At 53.2% G+C, this 15908-nt stretch overlaps 1 protein-coding gene across 2 annotated transcripts in view; it reads left to right on the forward strand.

Moving 5' to 3' along the window:
- The window catches only part of LOC105697647 (homeotic protein ultrabithorax), a 101774-nt gene extending 91944 nt beyond the window's left edge, over positions 1-9830 (forward strand). Inside the window, exons 3-4 of one of the 2 annotated variants that reach the window (XM_012421147.1) lie at positions 7751-7854; positions 8075-9830. The gene's annotated coding sequence lies outside the window, so the exon portion shown is untranslated. Of the gene's footprint in view, positions 1-7750 lie in introns of both variants that reach the window. The other variant, XM_012421146.1, reaches the window with a different exon arrangement.
- The last annotated feature ends 6078 nt before the right edge of the window (positions 9831-15908 follow it).

Raw genomic sequence — 15908 nt, forward strand, 5'->3', positions numbered from 1 at the left:
TTCCCGGGCCAAAAAGACCCGAAGCACCCGTGAAATCCGAAACGCGGTATAGAAAGGGTTACTAGTTCGTTCCGCGGCTTTTGTCGCTAGACCTCGCATTAGCGGCGAGTAAGTCACGCCTCTGGTCGAGGTCGCGAGCGCTGCGCTAACCCACCCTTCCTGCACACGAAAATGCGTAAAATCTGGTTCCGCGCGGGCAGTATTAGCATTTAAAAGTGAGCAGCGCCCCGTCTAGCGGCGCCATTGGTCCGCATTTACACAACAATGAGGGGCCGTACTCTAAAAACTCCCAGAATCCCCGAGAGCTGGGCTCGGAGGGAGCGAGAGGCCCGGGCGGGGGTAGCGCCGTCTCCCTCTCTCCCACTGGGACGAACGCGGACGCGGGGCGCGGGGTGTGGAACGAGACGTGGGATCTGGGACTTGGACCTGGGACGAGACGAAACGGGATGGGATGGGGCGCCCGGTGGACCGGGCCAGGACGCAACGACGCACAAGCTGGCTAGAGCTCGCTACACAAAACCTAAGGCTATCCCTTTTTACCCTCTTTTCAGGACCGAGGCTAGCCAGAGCCTAGCATACGTCCTCTCGCTTCCTCTCCCTCCGGCTCCGCCCGTCTCTCTCGGTAGGGTGGATATTTCTAACGCGCGACCGTCGCGTCATGGCGGCTGCGACGTTGCCAAATTCTGTCGCTAACCTATACGGACGCCACTTAATATCTCGATGATTTCGGCCATCCACTGGATTTCCCCTTCGCGTGATCAGTGAACCCATCCCAAGGGTGGCTCGAAAATTACCGTGTACCCCGTTTCATACACAATCCATAAGGGAATCCAGGCATGGCATCTTGAGTTTCGTCTGAAAAAAATGGAGGACGACCTGGCAGCCATCTCAGTTTACGCGGAGTCTTCGTTCCAAGTGGATTAGTTTTACGCGAAGGAGAATCGCGTAAATAAAATCTGTCAGTAGGAAGGAATAAATATTGTACATGAAAGCTAATGCATATAAGTTTTAGAAATACATATTTATTTTGAACAGCTTAACAAGAGAAGAAATGACGTTTGAAAATCCCGGAAATCGTGTTATAATTTACCGCGTAACTTGAGGGAGGGGTTTAGGATGGACCGGATCGAGCTGGATTCTTAGGATTCTGGAGAGGGTGCATGAATTTTTTTAAGCCACCGTTTAGTGATCTAGGGATCGCAGAGATGGAGCATTGGTCGTTAGGACGACTCGCCATGGAATAGACTCGTCAGGTGCTTACGGGGCGCTTTGTTCTCGCGGTAATATTGAAATAAGCTTCCTAAAGTTCCCGGGCAGCTTCACAAGGGGTCGGTGAAGTTGGCAGCGCTGGGCGGGAAGGGAGTGCGAGCTAATTGTGATACACTCCGTGGGGAGTTGGCCCGGTCGGCGAGGAGGAAGCGAGTACGAGAGGTACCCGGGGCCCGGTCCTATATAACTTAAGAAGAAGTAGCGGCGAGAAAGAGGGGACAACGTAGTTAGTTATATACCGAGGCCGTGCATGTCGGCAGCACCGGTGTTTTTCATTTTCTTTATATCACCCTTGACGCTCGTAAAACCATTACCCGTGACCGAGCGAACGCAACTCCTATATAAACTGTGTACGTTCCACTTTGACGATGCCGAGAAGAACTCCTTTATTTCGCGCACTTCCCGGCCATCCGGGGAACCCAATTTCTTTCACCCGGGAAGCTCGATCTCCCCGGCACGGCCGATATGCCCGCGGGAAGGATTGAATCTCTCCGCCACGCGATTGGCGCTTTCTTGTTCGACCTGGACGAGCCGATCCGGGATCGGCCAATCGGCCCTCCGGCGCCTTCGGACGCTCTCCGTCTTCTTACCACCTGAGAGCTAACTGCTCCTGGAGGAGCTCCTCCGTGTCGCGGATTACTTGCCCGACCCGGATACCGAGCTCTTCGAGGAGTTCTCTCCGTCATCCGCGGTGGTTTTTCTTCGAATGCTCCTTGCCGTGAAATTTAACGCGGCAAAATTCAAGACAAACCGATAGGACGATATTCCTAACCGGGCGAAACGATATGCAAGATCCGCCCAAAATTGTTATCAACGGTCAGACGCCGTCAAAATACGGCAAGGGGTTAAATGACGTCAAACCGTGCACTTGACTTGGAAGCGACAATTGTCCTGGGTACAGGGGTTTACGCTATTCGATAAGTGCGATATCCGGATCCGTCTAGACGTTGCCGTTTAGGCCACTGTCGCAACGGGAGGATTAACTGCTCCTGAAGGGGCCTTCCGTGTTGCCATAACCATCGCCAGGCCTTAACGTCTCCCCTTGACGAGACATCCGTCCACGGCTCGCGATTACTGGCCGGAACGAGTAGCCTACGCTACTTTCAAACCTGCAAGAAGCCTCGCAACCAGCGCCCTCCAAAGTGAACATCCATTCCCTGGAGAACTATCGCGTCCCTCCCAGGAGAGCCCCGATGACTCGCACGTGGAGGGAATCGCGATACCGGATCACTTTCGAGCATCGATTAATAGTAACTGGAACGTGAAAGCGTTCCCCGAACCCAGCGGAAGAGGTACCCGGAGTCCCTGCGAGGGAACCGGTTCCCGATTACCTCAAAAGCGTCCACTCCGTCCCCCGTTTCCTAGATTCCGAATAAGCCAGGTCCCGTCCACCTAATGCCGAATCCAGCATCCTCGACCAAGACCCGGAACGACCGCAAGGTTGCCAGAAATCCGAACTCGAGGATCCCCTGGATCTAGAGTTCGGAACCCTCGGCCAAAGGGAGGGTACCACCCTCCAGGATGCGGAATCCGTAGATTTGGTAGTTACCGACTCGGTCTAGCGCGCTCGTCCTGGTCGAAGGGTTTTTTGCGATTCTCCCCTTATTGCTCCTCGGGCGCTCTTCCGTCTCCCTCCGCGGGTCTCGGTCTCACTCCTGGCGGGTGATTCATCATCGGCATCCTCTCTCCTTTCTCTGGCTGGCTCGCTCTCGCTCCTGGCTGGCCGGTTGGCTGGCTGGTTCGCTGTCTGGATGGGTTCCTGGCCCCTGGTCCCGGTCCCGTACACTTCGTACCAGTACTCGTTTTACTCCCACACTGGATCCGTACCGACATGCCGTTCTGGCTCGGCAGGAGGGTATAGTAGTCATAGTAGGCATTGTAGGCACGGCCGGTGGGTATGGTAGGCGCTGGTCCCGACATCGCGCCGCGTGGTCCTCCGCGTCGCGGCCCTCGGCGCTACTCCGCGGATATCTGCACGCCCGGCGTACATCCAACGTAAGGGCAAGTGTGCGAGTTGTAAAATATCTCGGGCAATACATCACCCGGCGATATCACCGCATGAAGAGATACGGCAATATTTCCCGCGGACGCCACGTCGGCGAGGCTAAGCTGTAAGCGCTGCGGGGGCACGTCGAGACGCGCCAAGCCCTTCGGGCCCGACTCGGACCTTCCTTGGCGCTTATTCCCCGAGGAGGGCGTTACTCTTGCCGACTTCTTGTAGGCTCCCTGTAGGCTTCTTGTACGGCTCGTACCGAGTTCGCCCTTCCGTGACAGTCCCGGCCACGCGGCGCACCCCTAGCAAAAGATACCGGATGACCCTTGCCTCCACCCTAACGACCATGGATCTTCCATATCGTCGCGAAACTCCCATCTCGTTAAAGTCTTACAAAGGGGCCACTTCGTATGGCATAAACATATGAAAATATTGATTAAACCATCCTCCAAACCATTTGGACCTTTATCATGTAATTGTGAAGGCCCTAACGAACGGCGCGCCGCTCATGAAATGTCAATTTTCAGAGAAAAGTTCGTTTCATTTATTTCAGAGTGGAACCGAGGGGACATATTCTTTTTAAAAAATGACATTTCATCGCGTTCTTCCTTAGCACCTCCGGAGCCACATGCTGAAGTTTTTTTTTTTTTTTTAATAATTCGGTTTGGAGAAAAGTTTTATAAATATTTTGACGTTCCAGGGTATATGTAATGAGGATTTTCTAATGAACGAAGGGGATATCCTTGCCTCAGGAATATCGAGAGCGATTCGGCGTTTGGCTCCACTTTTCAGAGTCCGCCGTTTAATGGGAAACTTTCAGCGGGTAACGTATCTCCCTTCGGGCGTTCCTCTCACCCCTGGGTGCCGATCGAGCTCGCGAGGTCGAATTTCCGGCCGGCTCTTGCGACTAGGCGTAAAAGGTGGCTTTCCAGCAATTCGGTCAACGATGGCGGCGAGGGCGGGAGGGGCGCGGGTAGCAGGAGGCGGGGACGTTCCACGGCACCCTGCATGGGGTAGCTTGCAGCTCACGCGACACTAGAGCCATCTATATCCTCCGAGATTTATGGGCTCTGGTGCAGCGGCTGGTCGCAGCACTACATACACGCGGACGGTATCGCTGCGGCGTCGGTGGTGCCCCCTGTCGCGACGGCGCGCTGTCGCCCCGCGGGGGTTACGCGCAATTCGCGCTCGTGTGCACCGGACGAGGAGAAAAACCGAGTCTCGATCTCAATCCGAGCCCGTCCATGCCCTCGGGGAACCTTCCTCGGGACCTTCCTCGGGGTCTCTGGACGCGGGAATACTAATTCGAGCGGGCAGGAATTACGCCAAGACGCCTTCCTAAGCACGCTGTCGATACTTCGATTTACTCCCCGCGAGAGGCTAAGTGCACCGATTTATCGCAACTGCGCGAAGCTCCTAGCTAGGGCGATAAAAAGAGCCGGAATTAATCCAGGCTCCTTTCGGGTAGTCCCGGCATCCAACACCGGTAAGGTAATTTTATAATTGTTAGACCGAAGTAAACATGAAATTGTCATAATATCGAATGTAACGATACATCCAATTTATTTCAGTCGAATATACGAAATGGTGATATTTTTTTTTTTTGTTAGCGCATGTATGTTGATTTTTGGCAGTTCGGTGAAACTTGTGTTAAGTTAGCGTGCTTAGTGCCGATTTCGATTTAATTACGGGATAGTCGTTCGCTGAGAGTCGCTGGGAAGATCTATGCGGTCGTAGAGATGGGCAGGAAAGGCCGCTGCGTGGGAATCCGGCTTTCGGGCCGGGCCTCTTTTCCTTTTCCTGGTCCCCGACCAATGGAACTCGGAGGACCCATGGCCGAGGCCCTCGCTCGGAACGGCCCCCTCGACGCGGCCATCCGTTCGCACTCGACGTAATATCTAGGGGAGACGAGCGGGAGGCGGTGCGGCCGTGGTGCGGCCCGCTCTCCGTGTGGGTGTCTACCTTCCTGCACCCCCGGCCGGAGCCGCCACACTGCGAAACCGACGTCCCGACCCCTGATGCGGCCGGTTTACGAGCAACCTGTGGTAACGAGAGCGATAGATAATAACCGCTCCGTGCTCATCCCCGCCCCACGGGCGCGGGCACCCCCGCGGACGCGTCGCGGCAGCGTGTTGCAATCAACCCTTCTGGGCCGACGCCACCCCTTCTCGCGTCTGGTCTGGAGCGAACACCTGATATTCCCGCGCATTTGCATCCCTGCAAGAATGGCTAAAGAGGGCTTACCCTCCTCCCCTGGGGTATGTTTTGACGCACGATACACTTGACAAATGGTGCACCCCCGGTTACGGAGAAAATTCTCACTGCGCGTTATCTTCCATCGATTGGTAACAATTGGGATGAGTTACCCGAAAATTGTCAGAGCTGTCGGCGGTAGCAGGAATGAAATCTCCTAAGAGGATTTAAGTTGGAATAGTACCACGCGGAAGAAAATTCATTGAACCGAAGAAATGCAGTTACATTCGAGGAGTAATTTGGTTCAATTGAGTGATCGCATTTCCGAGGATGCATAGCGGTCGATTTATTGGATTTTATTTTAGTCGCGTTATTTTTATTATTTGAATCGATGAAATGGTTTTTTGATAACGTTCGAAGGAATATCTCTCTAGATGAGCGTTCTCTTTTTCTTTCAGGGTTGAAATGCGAGGTGCAGAGTTTCGTGGTATTTTTTAGGTCAGAGGTTTTGGAGACGACGCCGAGTTTTGGGGATGTGTTGAGAGCGAGGACTAGGCGGTTTCTGGTTTATCGGAATGCAAAAGAGTCGAGTGGATTTCACCGCGCAAATGTCGCACCTCCCGCGACCGTCTGCCGAGTGATTAACGCCCGCGCGAGATTCCCAGCGGCCTCTTCGTAGCGCGAGGTCTTCTCTTCGGGGTTGCCGTCAACGTTTTTGGCAATCGAGCCCCCCCCGGACCCCTGACGGTTGCCTCGTTGCGTTCTTGCGCAAGTTCTCTCGCCGAATTTATGGCGGCTTAAAAAGTCTAACTCCTTCGAAATCCTGACAAACGCCCGAAGAAGCGGAGCTCCCTGCAAAGTGCCGGGAGACGCCGGCAAGTGGCTCTAGGCCGAAGAGCAAACGCTCGGGAAATTAAGCCCGAGAAACTAGTCCGCGTATTTACGGATACGAGGAATCTTCCGTTGACGTCCGTCCGTAAAGAAAGGAACGATACGTCGCGACGAAAACCTCGGGAATATTCGGAATAAAAATAATCCCTCGGGTCGTGCGCTCTCCACTTGCGAGCACGGCTCACGGTCCAAGGAAACCTTCTACCTCGATCGAGTCGTTAAAGCGACGCGGAGGTCCTCGGCATTCCCGGATTTATCCCAGTCGGCAGGATCCGAAAATGGCGGAAACATCCCCAAGAGAGGATGCCGACCCCCGTCATCCAGGGGCGCCTCTCGGTCGGGGCAAATCGGGGGCGGCATTAACGATTCCAATCCCTGGAGCAGAGGAATCGAGGCGCGTCCGCGACTCGTCGCCGGCCCTGCCAAGAGTTCGGGATCCTTCCTGCCCCCTGCACGAAGAGATGCAGGACAAACAACTTTTTCGCGTTCCCTCTAAAGATGAGTAACGGCGTTTCTACTTTCGGCAGGGTATTTGGTCGCGGTCCGTTTGGCGCGCTTCGCCATGTGAGAGCCGCGCTGGAAAAGTGGGCAGGAGGGAAGAAACCCCGGGAAGAGGGAGACGGATGCGTCGGGGGAAGGGGTCGGATAAGGGAAAGGAGGAAAGGGGGTGGTCGAGACGGATGGAGGGATCGGGGGAGGGATGCGCGGGAAGCGCCCCTTCCAGACCGACCCCCCTTATCCTTCCGTCCTCCGGCCACCCCTTTCGCTCTTCGCGCGAGCTATCGATATCGCCGAGATACCGACACCACCGAACCTCGACCCAACGTGCGTGTGCCGGACAAGGCACCACGTGCATCCGTCCCATTACAAAAGGAGCTGAACCAGCGCCGCCGGGGTCCGGCCTGTCGCGCCCCAGACGCGGCCAACCTACGAACTACTACCTATGAAGTACTACGGCGCGACCCCTTCGACGGCGTGCTCGACAAATTTTTGTTATTGCTCCTCGGATTTACCACCGTACCCGGGACCTCGAATTTCGAAAATCGAGGTCTAGAGTCCCGCTCGATCTTATCCGTTCGGTACTATCTTACCCTGAAAATAGTTGATTGACTGGAGGGTATCAAAATCCTGCGATGGGATACGTTCAAATGAATTTCAGACTGAGGGAAAAAGTTCCTTTAAATCAAGGTCAATTTATCTTCTCAATGAATTGTGTCCTGCAACTGTACATACGTTAGATTATAAATTGAGGATTTTATCGTTAATAAATACGGCATGGTCGTGGATTCAATATGGAATTTTGGATTTTGCGGTTAATTGAGGCGGGAGTGATTGAATAACTTGAGAGTTCTGCGTTTTAACGAGATCCGATTAACGCAGGCGTCCTTTCTCTTTCTGTTTCAGGTAAGTGGCAGGCTGCGCCGACGGTGTCCGTAATGCCAAATAGGTATCGATGTGTTTCTCTCGATAGTCAGTTAATGGGTTGCGGCGAACGAATGCTGCGCCTGGTGAGTGACCAAACCCGGACTCCCGTAGCTCGCTTGACCATTGACCAATATCCCCAAACCGATGAGCCATGTCCACCTTCTGTTCACCCGTCGAGTAGCTACAGTAGTTCCCGAGCTAGTGTAGCGAATGTTAGTGCAGTAGCGTACAGAACCCCGAAGCTATGACTGGACCAACCCTCCAAGCCGAAAGGCCCTCTAAGATGCGTCGAAAACGTTCCAGGGTCGACGACTTGGCCCAGAAATCGAAAAGCCATCGCTGCCTAGCCTTGCACATCCACTCTTGAGACCTATGGCACCCGAAAGCAAACGTTATCTCCGATTAAAAAGCACATATATCGAAAGCAGGCTCTATCGATACCCCGACTCGATCGTGGAGTCTCCCCTGAGACGCTCGATCGGGTCGGCGCTTCGAGCGGAGGAGCTGGATTTTCTCTCCAACCTGAAAACCGCAGAAAAAAAACATCTACCGATCGGGGCAATTTGTACGATTCCATTGCCGCTATGGAAATCAAATCGCCGATAAAAAGTGCGTAGAGTGATTTAACTTGGATCCAGTGTCAGTGGGTCCGTGTACAAAGCCGTCGAGGACTGCCGTTTCTTTCCTCCTTCATTTATCAATCGTTCCGCTCCCATGTAATGGAAGTGCATGCCCGGTGCGTTTCTTTGAGCGACGATACCACGACTGCCGTTACACGTTATATTTTTGTTATTTTTTATTGTCTACGACTCGACTCGAGGGCTGCTTTTCCGCGTTTCGTCGTAAAACGCGTCGCCCGTAGCCGCGTATCAAAGCGGTCCCACTTCGTCAAAGACAGCGGATTTCGAGAAGGCCCGAGTTTATTTTCCTTTCATACTTTATCGAGTACGTAAAAAGAAAGAGAAAGTCGGAAAAGACCGGTCGGAAAATCCAAGTTGAATTGTGATCAAAACGGGCGAGATCGAAATGTCGAAAGCGCAGCTCCCTCGGTCGTTACACGGAATATATCGATGTTCGCAAGAAATTTTGTTATTAATATATTATTATTATTATTATTATTATTATTATTATATTGTCACTCTGTAAATATAAAAACGATATGACGTATTCGCTCAGTACCTGCGAAGAGGGCGGCGAGTACGCGCTGTTTTCGATACGAATGGCTCCTTTTCGAATCTATTTAGGGGATGTACATCTCTGGCACGTCACTTTTGAAGGAATGCGCGACGATAAAGGCTTACAGATAGGAACTTAAAAATCGGAACGAAATACCCTATGTACGTACCTACTTAGTACCTAAACGCCTACCCGAGGAAAGCGTGGCGCCAACACTAATAGTAACGTTACTCTAGTTAACGAATGTATACGAGTAGCCGCTAAGCGAGTATTGAGGAACTGGACACACTATACGTAGACGCAGTATTTCTAAGAAGAGTGTAATATTAGTAATGATTATTTATTTCGTGGATCTCCGAACGAACCTGTAACACCGCTTAGCGAGCTATAAGCGCGGAAGGAGGAATTCTCTGCAGGGAAAATTGGCCATTGCTACGATATTTTCGGTATTCGATAAAATGTTCGGCTTATCGTGGTAATTACGATTGTTGGGCGAATTATTAGCCGATCGGTTGTCGTAGGGAGGAGGATTGCGAAGCGATCCGGTGATTTCGTAGCGGGGATTGATTTTAGTCCTGGAACGAGTTGACTCCTTTCTGCGCAGGACTAGCCGAGTGTAGGCCAATTTTTAGAGCGGTGGGGAATACCTAAGTATACGTATGGTAGCCGTGTATATGTGTCAACGTCTTACGTGAGGAAATTGGATTTTTGTAAGATAAATACCCGACTGTTCGCCGACTCGCCGATTCGATTCCTGACCGGGCAGGCTCGAGTCCTGCCGGCCGTGGAGTCACTTCCGAGATCGCGGTTGCTGATCCGAAGGACATTATAACGTTGTGCCGATTATACAGCTGCTAGAAAATAAATGCGATTTAATATCTGACCCAGTCTTCTGTTCATTTGCTCGCGGGCTCTCGAGCTCGGCGCTTCCTAGTCCCGAATTTCCTCTGAAAATTATCTTTAAAAAAAAAAAAAAACCAACCCATTCGATTCCTATTTAATTTTTCCACCATTCAAGGAAAATTGTAACACCTTTAATTTTAACATCATAGGCACTTCATTATCTATCCGCTTAATCTTATCCTAACCTTCGTCAAGGATTCTCGCGTTTTTACTCTTCCAGTTAGCCTCTTCGGCGGTTCGCCTTCATTTTTCCTGATTGAAAAATACTCATTGTCGCTCGCATTGACAAAGTTCCTCGATTCGTGGACTTTTTCCAAGGTCCTCCACGTTTTGACCGGAAGGAATTGGATTTTTCCGGGGGTCCGTCCTCTCCACGGGGGCGCTCTTTTCCCGTTTTCAGGAGGAAAATGCCGATTCCATGGTGACCGGCATGGGACGTGCGGCGGTCGCTTTATGGCGCTTAAAATGACATCCGCGGTTCCTCTGGAAACGCGTCCGTCCTAACGGGCGCGGCGTTGATCCGGGGTCGAGCTTTCGTGGATATCCATAAGTCTCCTTTCGGGCGATATTAATACGTTATTGCGGATAGACGTTCTCATGAAAGTCGACGAGAACGGCGGAAATATGTCTCTTGTAGCGGCGCTGCTCGCGGGGGTGTTCCCTTGCTCTCGCCCTCCTTTTCTACGACCCTCTCTATTTCTCTCCGTTTCTCTCTACACGTACACGTATATAGGATGTACCTGTGCACAACGGTGTACATTATTCCCCTCTCTCTCGGTCTCGCTCGCCGCGGGTCTCTGCGTTCCTCTCCGGAGGGGCCGCGCGCTGCACCGCGCTGTTGCGCGCTGCGGAATGGGGAGCGGTTGGGCAGAATTCAGCAGACGCCATTTGTATTAATGAAGCCCCAACAATGGTGCACGCCCGATGAATTATGTACCTAGGATCGAACCGAACGAAACAGTGCCGGCCTAGGTGCACGGACGCGGCTGGCCGCAAGCGGGGCGCCGGCCGCTTGCGTGCTCTCTTTAGGAGGCTGCGATTTTCGCCCCGTGGAAACGCCATTCCTTACCCTGGAAAGGGGGTGGATTCGTTGCCTCCGTTCCTGGAGAATCTCCCAGAGCCCTGGACAATTTTCACTTCCACATCCACGGAGGGTGCGCGGAAACTCGCCCGGAATAATCGGACGCTTTTTCGTGATTTTTCCTGGGATGCGGAAATTAATTCTCCGTAAAATCATGGCGTTTCGATAATATTTTCGACCTCCCCTTCCGCGCTGCGACGCCGACGCCGACGCCGTTCCCCTCCGAGTCTGCGGAAGATGGCGCCGTAAGCGCAACCTATTATCCGGAAGATGTAGCGCGCATCCATCTCGCCGTGGCACGGATAAAACGAGCGCTTTACTTCGGATTACAGGGGTGCAATTTACAACGGGCGCGAGAGCACCTGTTCGTTCTTGGGAAGACGAAGGGGCGGCGGGCGCCGAGCGCCAAGGCGGCGGAGGGTAGTTCCCGCGAGGGGTGGGAATGGCGTGCCTCGCAGACGTTGCGGTAATTGAATCCCGGTAAGTCCCTCCGTATAGGTGCAACCACTTAAATATAGAAGTCCGCCACAACGGGCTTCCAAACCCCCTGCCAATTTCGGCCTCTTCGGCCCGACTAATCCAATTTGGGCATGCGGCCCGCGACCCCCGAATTCCGTGGATCACGCAAGTCTCGAGGGACCACCCTTAAGAAACCCGAGGATGCTGCCGCTCTTCCGGGGAAATCGAGACGTTACGAGGGTGCTAAAGCTGGATAGGTACCCCCTTCGAAGAAAAAGAAAAAATAATAAAATCAGTACGACCCAATTTTTCTTTTTCTTTTTTTTTTATCAGCTGTCCTATGGTGAAAAATGTCTGCATATGTCTAAGATCTAGGAAAGATACTTTTTGAAGGTCCATTCTGGAAACCGCCTCTACGTACTAAGGGATGCCGCAAGAATCCGGCGTCGGTGCTCGGGGGTGCAGCTCTCCACCCTTGTATAATAATTACTCCTCGCGATGCGCCGCGTCGCGGCGCGGTGCGGATGGTCCGCATCCGCGGATGCGGCGCCATCCGCGGGTTGCGCGCCTCCACCCCCCGGGGTGGCCTCGGGGAACGGGGAGGTTATTAGGCAACGCAGCACCTCATCCCTCATCCGCGTAACCGCGCCGCAGCGTGTATTATGTAACAACACGGAAACGAACTGTGGGATGGCTGGCTGGATGAGAGGTTCGCGTTGCGTTCCCGGTATTACATGGCCCCGTAATGGCGTACCGCTTCGAAATAAGTGTTAGCGCCCCGTAACTCAGGGCGTTTGCTCGCGACTCGGCTGGAGGGCCGGCAAAAAGGTTTAGGGGTGGTTTGCACAATTTTTTCTCGAATTTACTCCCACCCATCTCGAAGCTTTTAGGTCATCCAATGTACACGTACAGACGGATACTTGCGGTACCCGGTCCGCCATATTGGATTCGAGATTGAATTCCAGAGTAACTTGGTATCGCCGAAAATTGATGGATGATTCGTCCCGATGATGAGATTATCTTATTATGGAATTTATTTGATGGGTACAGTTGTGGGGCCAAGAGCGGCCATTTTTCAGGGGCCCTCGGAAGCGTCTTGGCCGCGTTCTTGCAATTCCGGGGCGGTTAGACGGATCGGGGAAGATCGATTCGGGGGCCGGCACGGAAAGACGGATGGATCGGGCCGTTTTAAACAATCCGTTCAGCGGACCGAGGAGGTCCCTGCAATTCCGTGGTAATCCGCCTCAAAGCCGGCTCCCCCGGCCTCCACGCGGCTCCTTCTTCGGGCTACTTCTAATTTCGTGCGGGTCTATAAAAATGTCGCGGCCTGACGAACGAGTCCTCTTCCGAGTAGTTTCCACGGAGATAACGCGTATCCCCGTCGCGGAGCCGAGTGTTTTGCGTGTAAATACGGGGCCGAGCTAACATCACCTGAGCAGCGCTTTGATCTGCTTATCCGGGCAGTTAAGATGTCAGCCGTCCTTATTAAAATAATTTAGGCCCCCCGAGCCGCGCGGCTTCCACGAACCTCCAGCCTCTGGAGGAAACGGCTTCGACCTCGAGGCGGAATAATTTCGCATCGCGCTAATTTGTCCGAATTTTTCGCCATCGCCTCTGCCGAGAGCGCGAGGATAGGCCGATTAAGTCTCCCATTAAGGTGCAAAGTAGTCCCGATTAAAATCAGTCCCCGGGGCCCAAGCGTGACTCGCGACCGGGCCCCCTTCGCGGAAGATATTTCGGGGGAACTCGGAAGGACGCCAAGACCCGACCTCCGATCGACGAGCATGAAATTATCCGATATTTATGCCCCCGTCCCCGAGATCGGAAATACATGAAAATCTCCTTATCTCGCGCCTCCGCTAGCCATTAATCTCGCCTTCGGAAATCTACTCGGCGACCACGTTTTCCAATTAAAAAGGAACGGGTCGAATTAAATATCGCGGGTATCTCGAAAAAGTGGGCGGAGGTGGAGAAGGAGACGGACGGATAAACAGAGAGGGAGGAAGCTAGAGGAAGAGGGCGAGCAAGTTGCTACCCCTTACTATCCGCACACCCGTCGCCCACAGATAAATCTTCCAGCCCTCTAATTGGCCCTCCCACCGTTTCCTCGTTCCATCCCTCGACCTATTCCTCCTCCCTCTCTCTCTTCCTATCTCTCCACGTATTCCTCCCTCTGCCTCTCTCTTTCTCTCTCTCTCTCTCTCTCCCTGCTCCTATCCCGGCTTCTCGTCTCAGCTTCCGCGGCGAAGCGGGCATCGCTCCAGGAAACGGCTTCCACCCCTCGCAAGTATAACTCCGGCTTCTCGAATTATTAGAATTATTAGAGATTATATTGGCCACAAAGTGTCCTTTCCTTGTCGAGAACTCAATTATACATTAAGTCCGCGCCGTCCTCGAGAAATATGCTCCCCTACCCGGGTTGCGATTTGTCGGCAAGTCGTTGTTTTTAATTACCGCCGGTTTCAGGGAAACCGACTTTTCTCGGCTCCGTGTTGAAGGGGTCGTTTCGTCCCGTGGCACCCCTTCCACGTAAAATGCCCAAGACAGAAATGATCAGAAATTATGTTGCGCAATTTTAATAAAAGATGGACATGTTCAAAAGGATAAATCTCAGGTGGGAAAGAGTTTAGCGTGCGTTCCCAGAAATTTAGATTTTTCCACTTTGATCGCGCACGTTTCCAACGTCATCTGTTCGTCCGCACCGACATGCAAATCGAGGTGTTTGCTATGCGGGAAGACTATCGCTTGCAGTCGGAATAACTCAGATTTCCCAACATTGTTTCCAATCGCGCCACTTTTGCAGGCTCCTAGCGTAACTAACAATAAGTATCCAGTCGGGAATATCAAGTAGGGATTCGTCGAGAGGAAAAAAAAGGGTCCTCATCAGCTGATGCCCCCCTCCATAGGCGGCGCCGTTCCCCCCCGCGTTTTCCGCGTCCTCCCCCGCAGTTTAATTTTTTCCCCCACATCGTTTCGTGTATTTAAGCGAAGAATAACATAGCCCAGCAAGCGCGCATTAATCCAACGTAGGAATCCCCCTTTGTCCGGGGTTTGTCGTCGATTTTTCACGCGCCTCAGTCTCGCCAGTGCTCTGAAAAGGAAGGCGAGACAATGGCGTCCACCTAGTCGCAAAGTCGCATTCCTCGAGCCCGTGGACGTGTCAAGCCCGGTAGTTTACGCTCGGAATATCCGCAGCGACTTCTCGAAACTACCTGCCGCGGTTTTAAAGTCCCCTTCGGTAGGGCCGAAAAACTCCTGGAGCGATTAGCAGAGTCCCGAACGGCGGTGACCTCGCCCTGGGATTCTTTCGCGTTTACGAGGGGGTCGGTCGGCCTTGGGGGTGCCGTTTCGGAAAAAGGCCCGAAAAAGGCCCCGGAAAGAGCCGCGAGAATGGCGCGGCCGAGTCGGCGACAATTGCCGACCTAACGGGACGCGTCGGTCGAGTGTTTGCGGAAACGTCGGCGATCCTCTATCCGCCCTGCGAAAAAACGGGACCTCTTGTCCCGGGACGAGGGCGACCAAGGTTGCCCGATTTTCGGCCGAGGTGGAACCAATGGCTCCCTCGTAAATCTGGAGCGGCCCGGGTGGCTCTTCCCCCGGGCGCCCCGACGTCTTTCGGCACGGCGAGTGCCCCTCGAATTTTCGGGACCTTTTTATCCCCGGAGTATATACATACATTTTTTTTTCTTCCCTTCTCGCCAGCTCTTCTCGGCCTCTCTCGTGCCCCGCCGAGGGGCGCCTCTTCGGGGAGTCGGATCTAATTCTGGAAGCGGCCCGTCGAGCGCGTCGCGACGCCGCCGACGCCTTGCCAACGCGGTAGCCACCGCGGGCGCTCCTCTATTTTGCGGGGCCGCATTTCTCTGGCATTTCACCAGCGAGGGGCGATACCGTTGCGCTCCTCCGCGAGTTCGGACGGTCGTTCGCCCGCCGGTCGCGAAATGGCGGCCGAGAACCCGGACCTGCTCCGCACCGCGGCCGAATGCGGAACACGTCGGCCCGCTCGGAAATGCCCGGCACCGACGCGACGCTCGCCGGTATTTGTTTGCATATGTTATGTACATATGTATCGACTGCGTAAACATATGTATGCGTGGTCGCGGTTTTTGGTTTTACTTCGGTTTCGTTTATTTCTTCATCCCCGAAGAAATTCACGGGTAAAGGTTGGAATAACCCTGGGACTGTTCAAATTTACTTCGATATGAAATTCATTAAAACGACCGACGATTTCTGGATATTACCAGGAACTGGACTCGTCATTTTTCCCATTCCGCTCTATTCCTCCCAATTTCCAAAGCAAGAACTTCGCGATAATGAAATTCAACGTCCATGGGATCTTTTACATCTCCGGAAATAATCGGGCAAAATTTATTAATAATTCGCGTCGATGCGGAATTGTCAACTATACGGTGCAGAAGAGTTCAAACGTCATTGGTCTTTGGAGATCCTTCCAGAATTTCATCCCCTCGTCTCTACCACCCCCTGGGGGAGAACTTTGCCTAGGGGTGCGGCGCGGCATCC

Source organism: Orussus abietinus, unplaced genomic scaffold, assembly GCF_000612105.2.
Source record: "Orussus abietinus isolate OABI.00-Male unplaced genomic scaffold, Oabi_2.0 scaffold25, whole genome shotgun sequence".
NCBI classification, from domain to species: Eukaryota; Metazoa; Arthropoda; class Insecta; order Hymenoptera; family Orussidae; genus Orussus; species Orussus abietinus.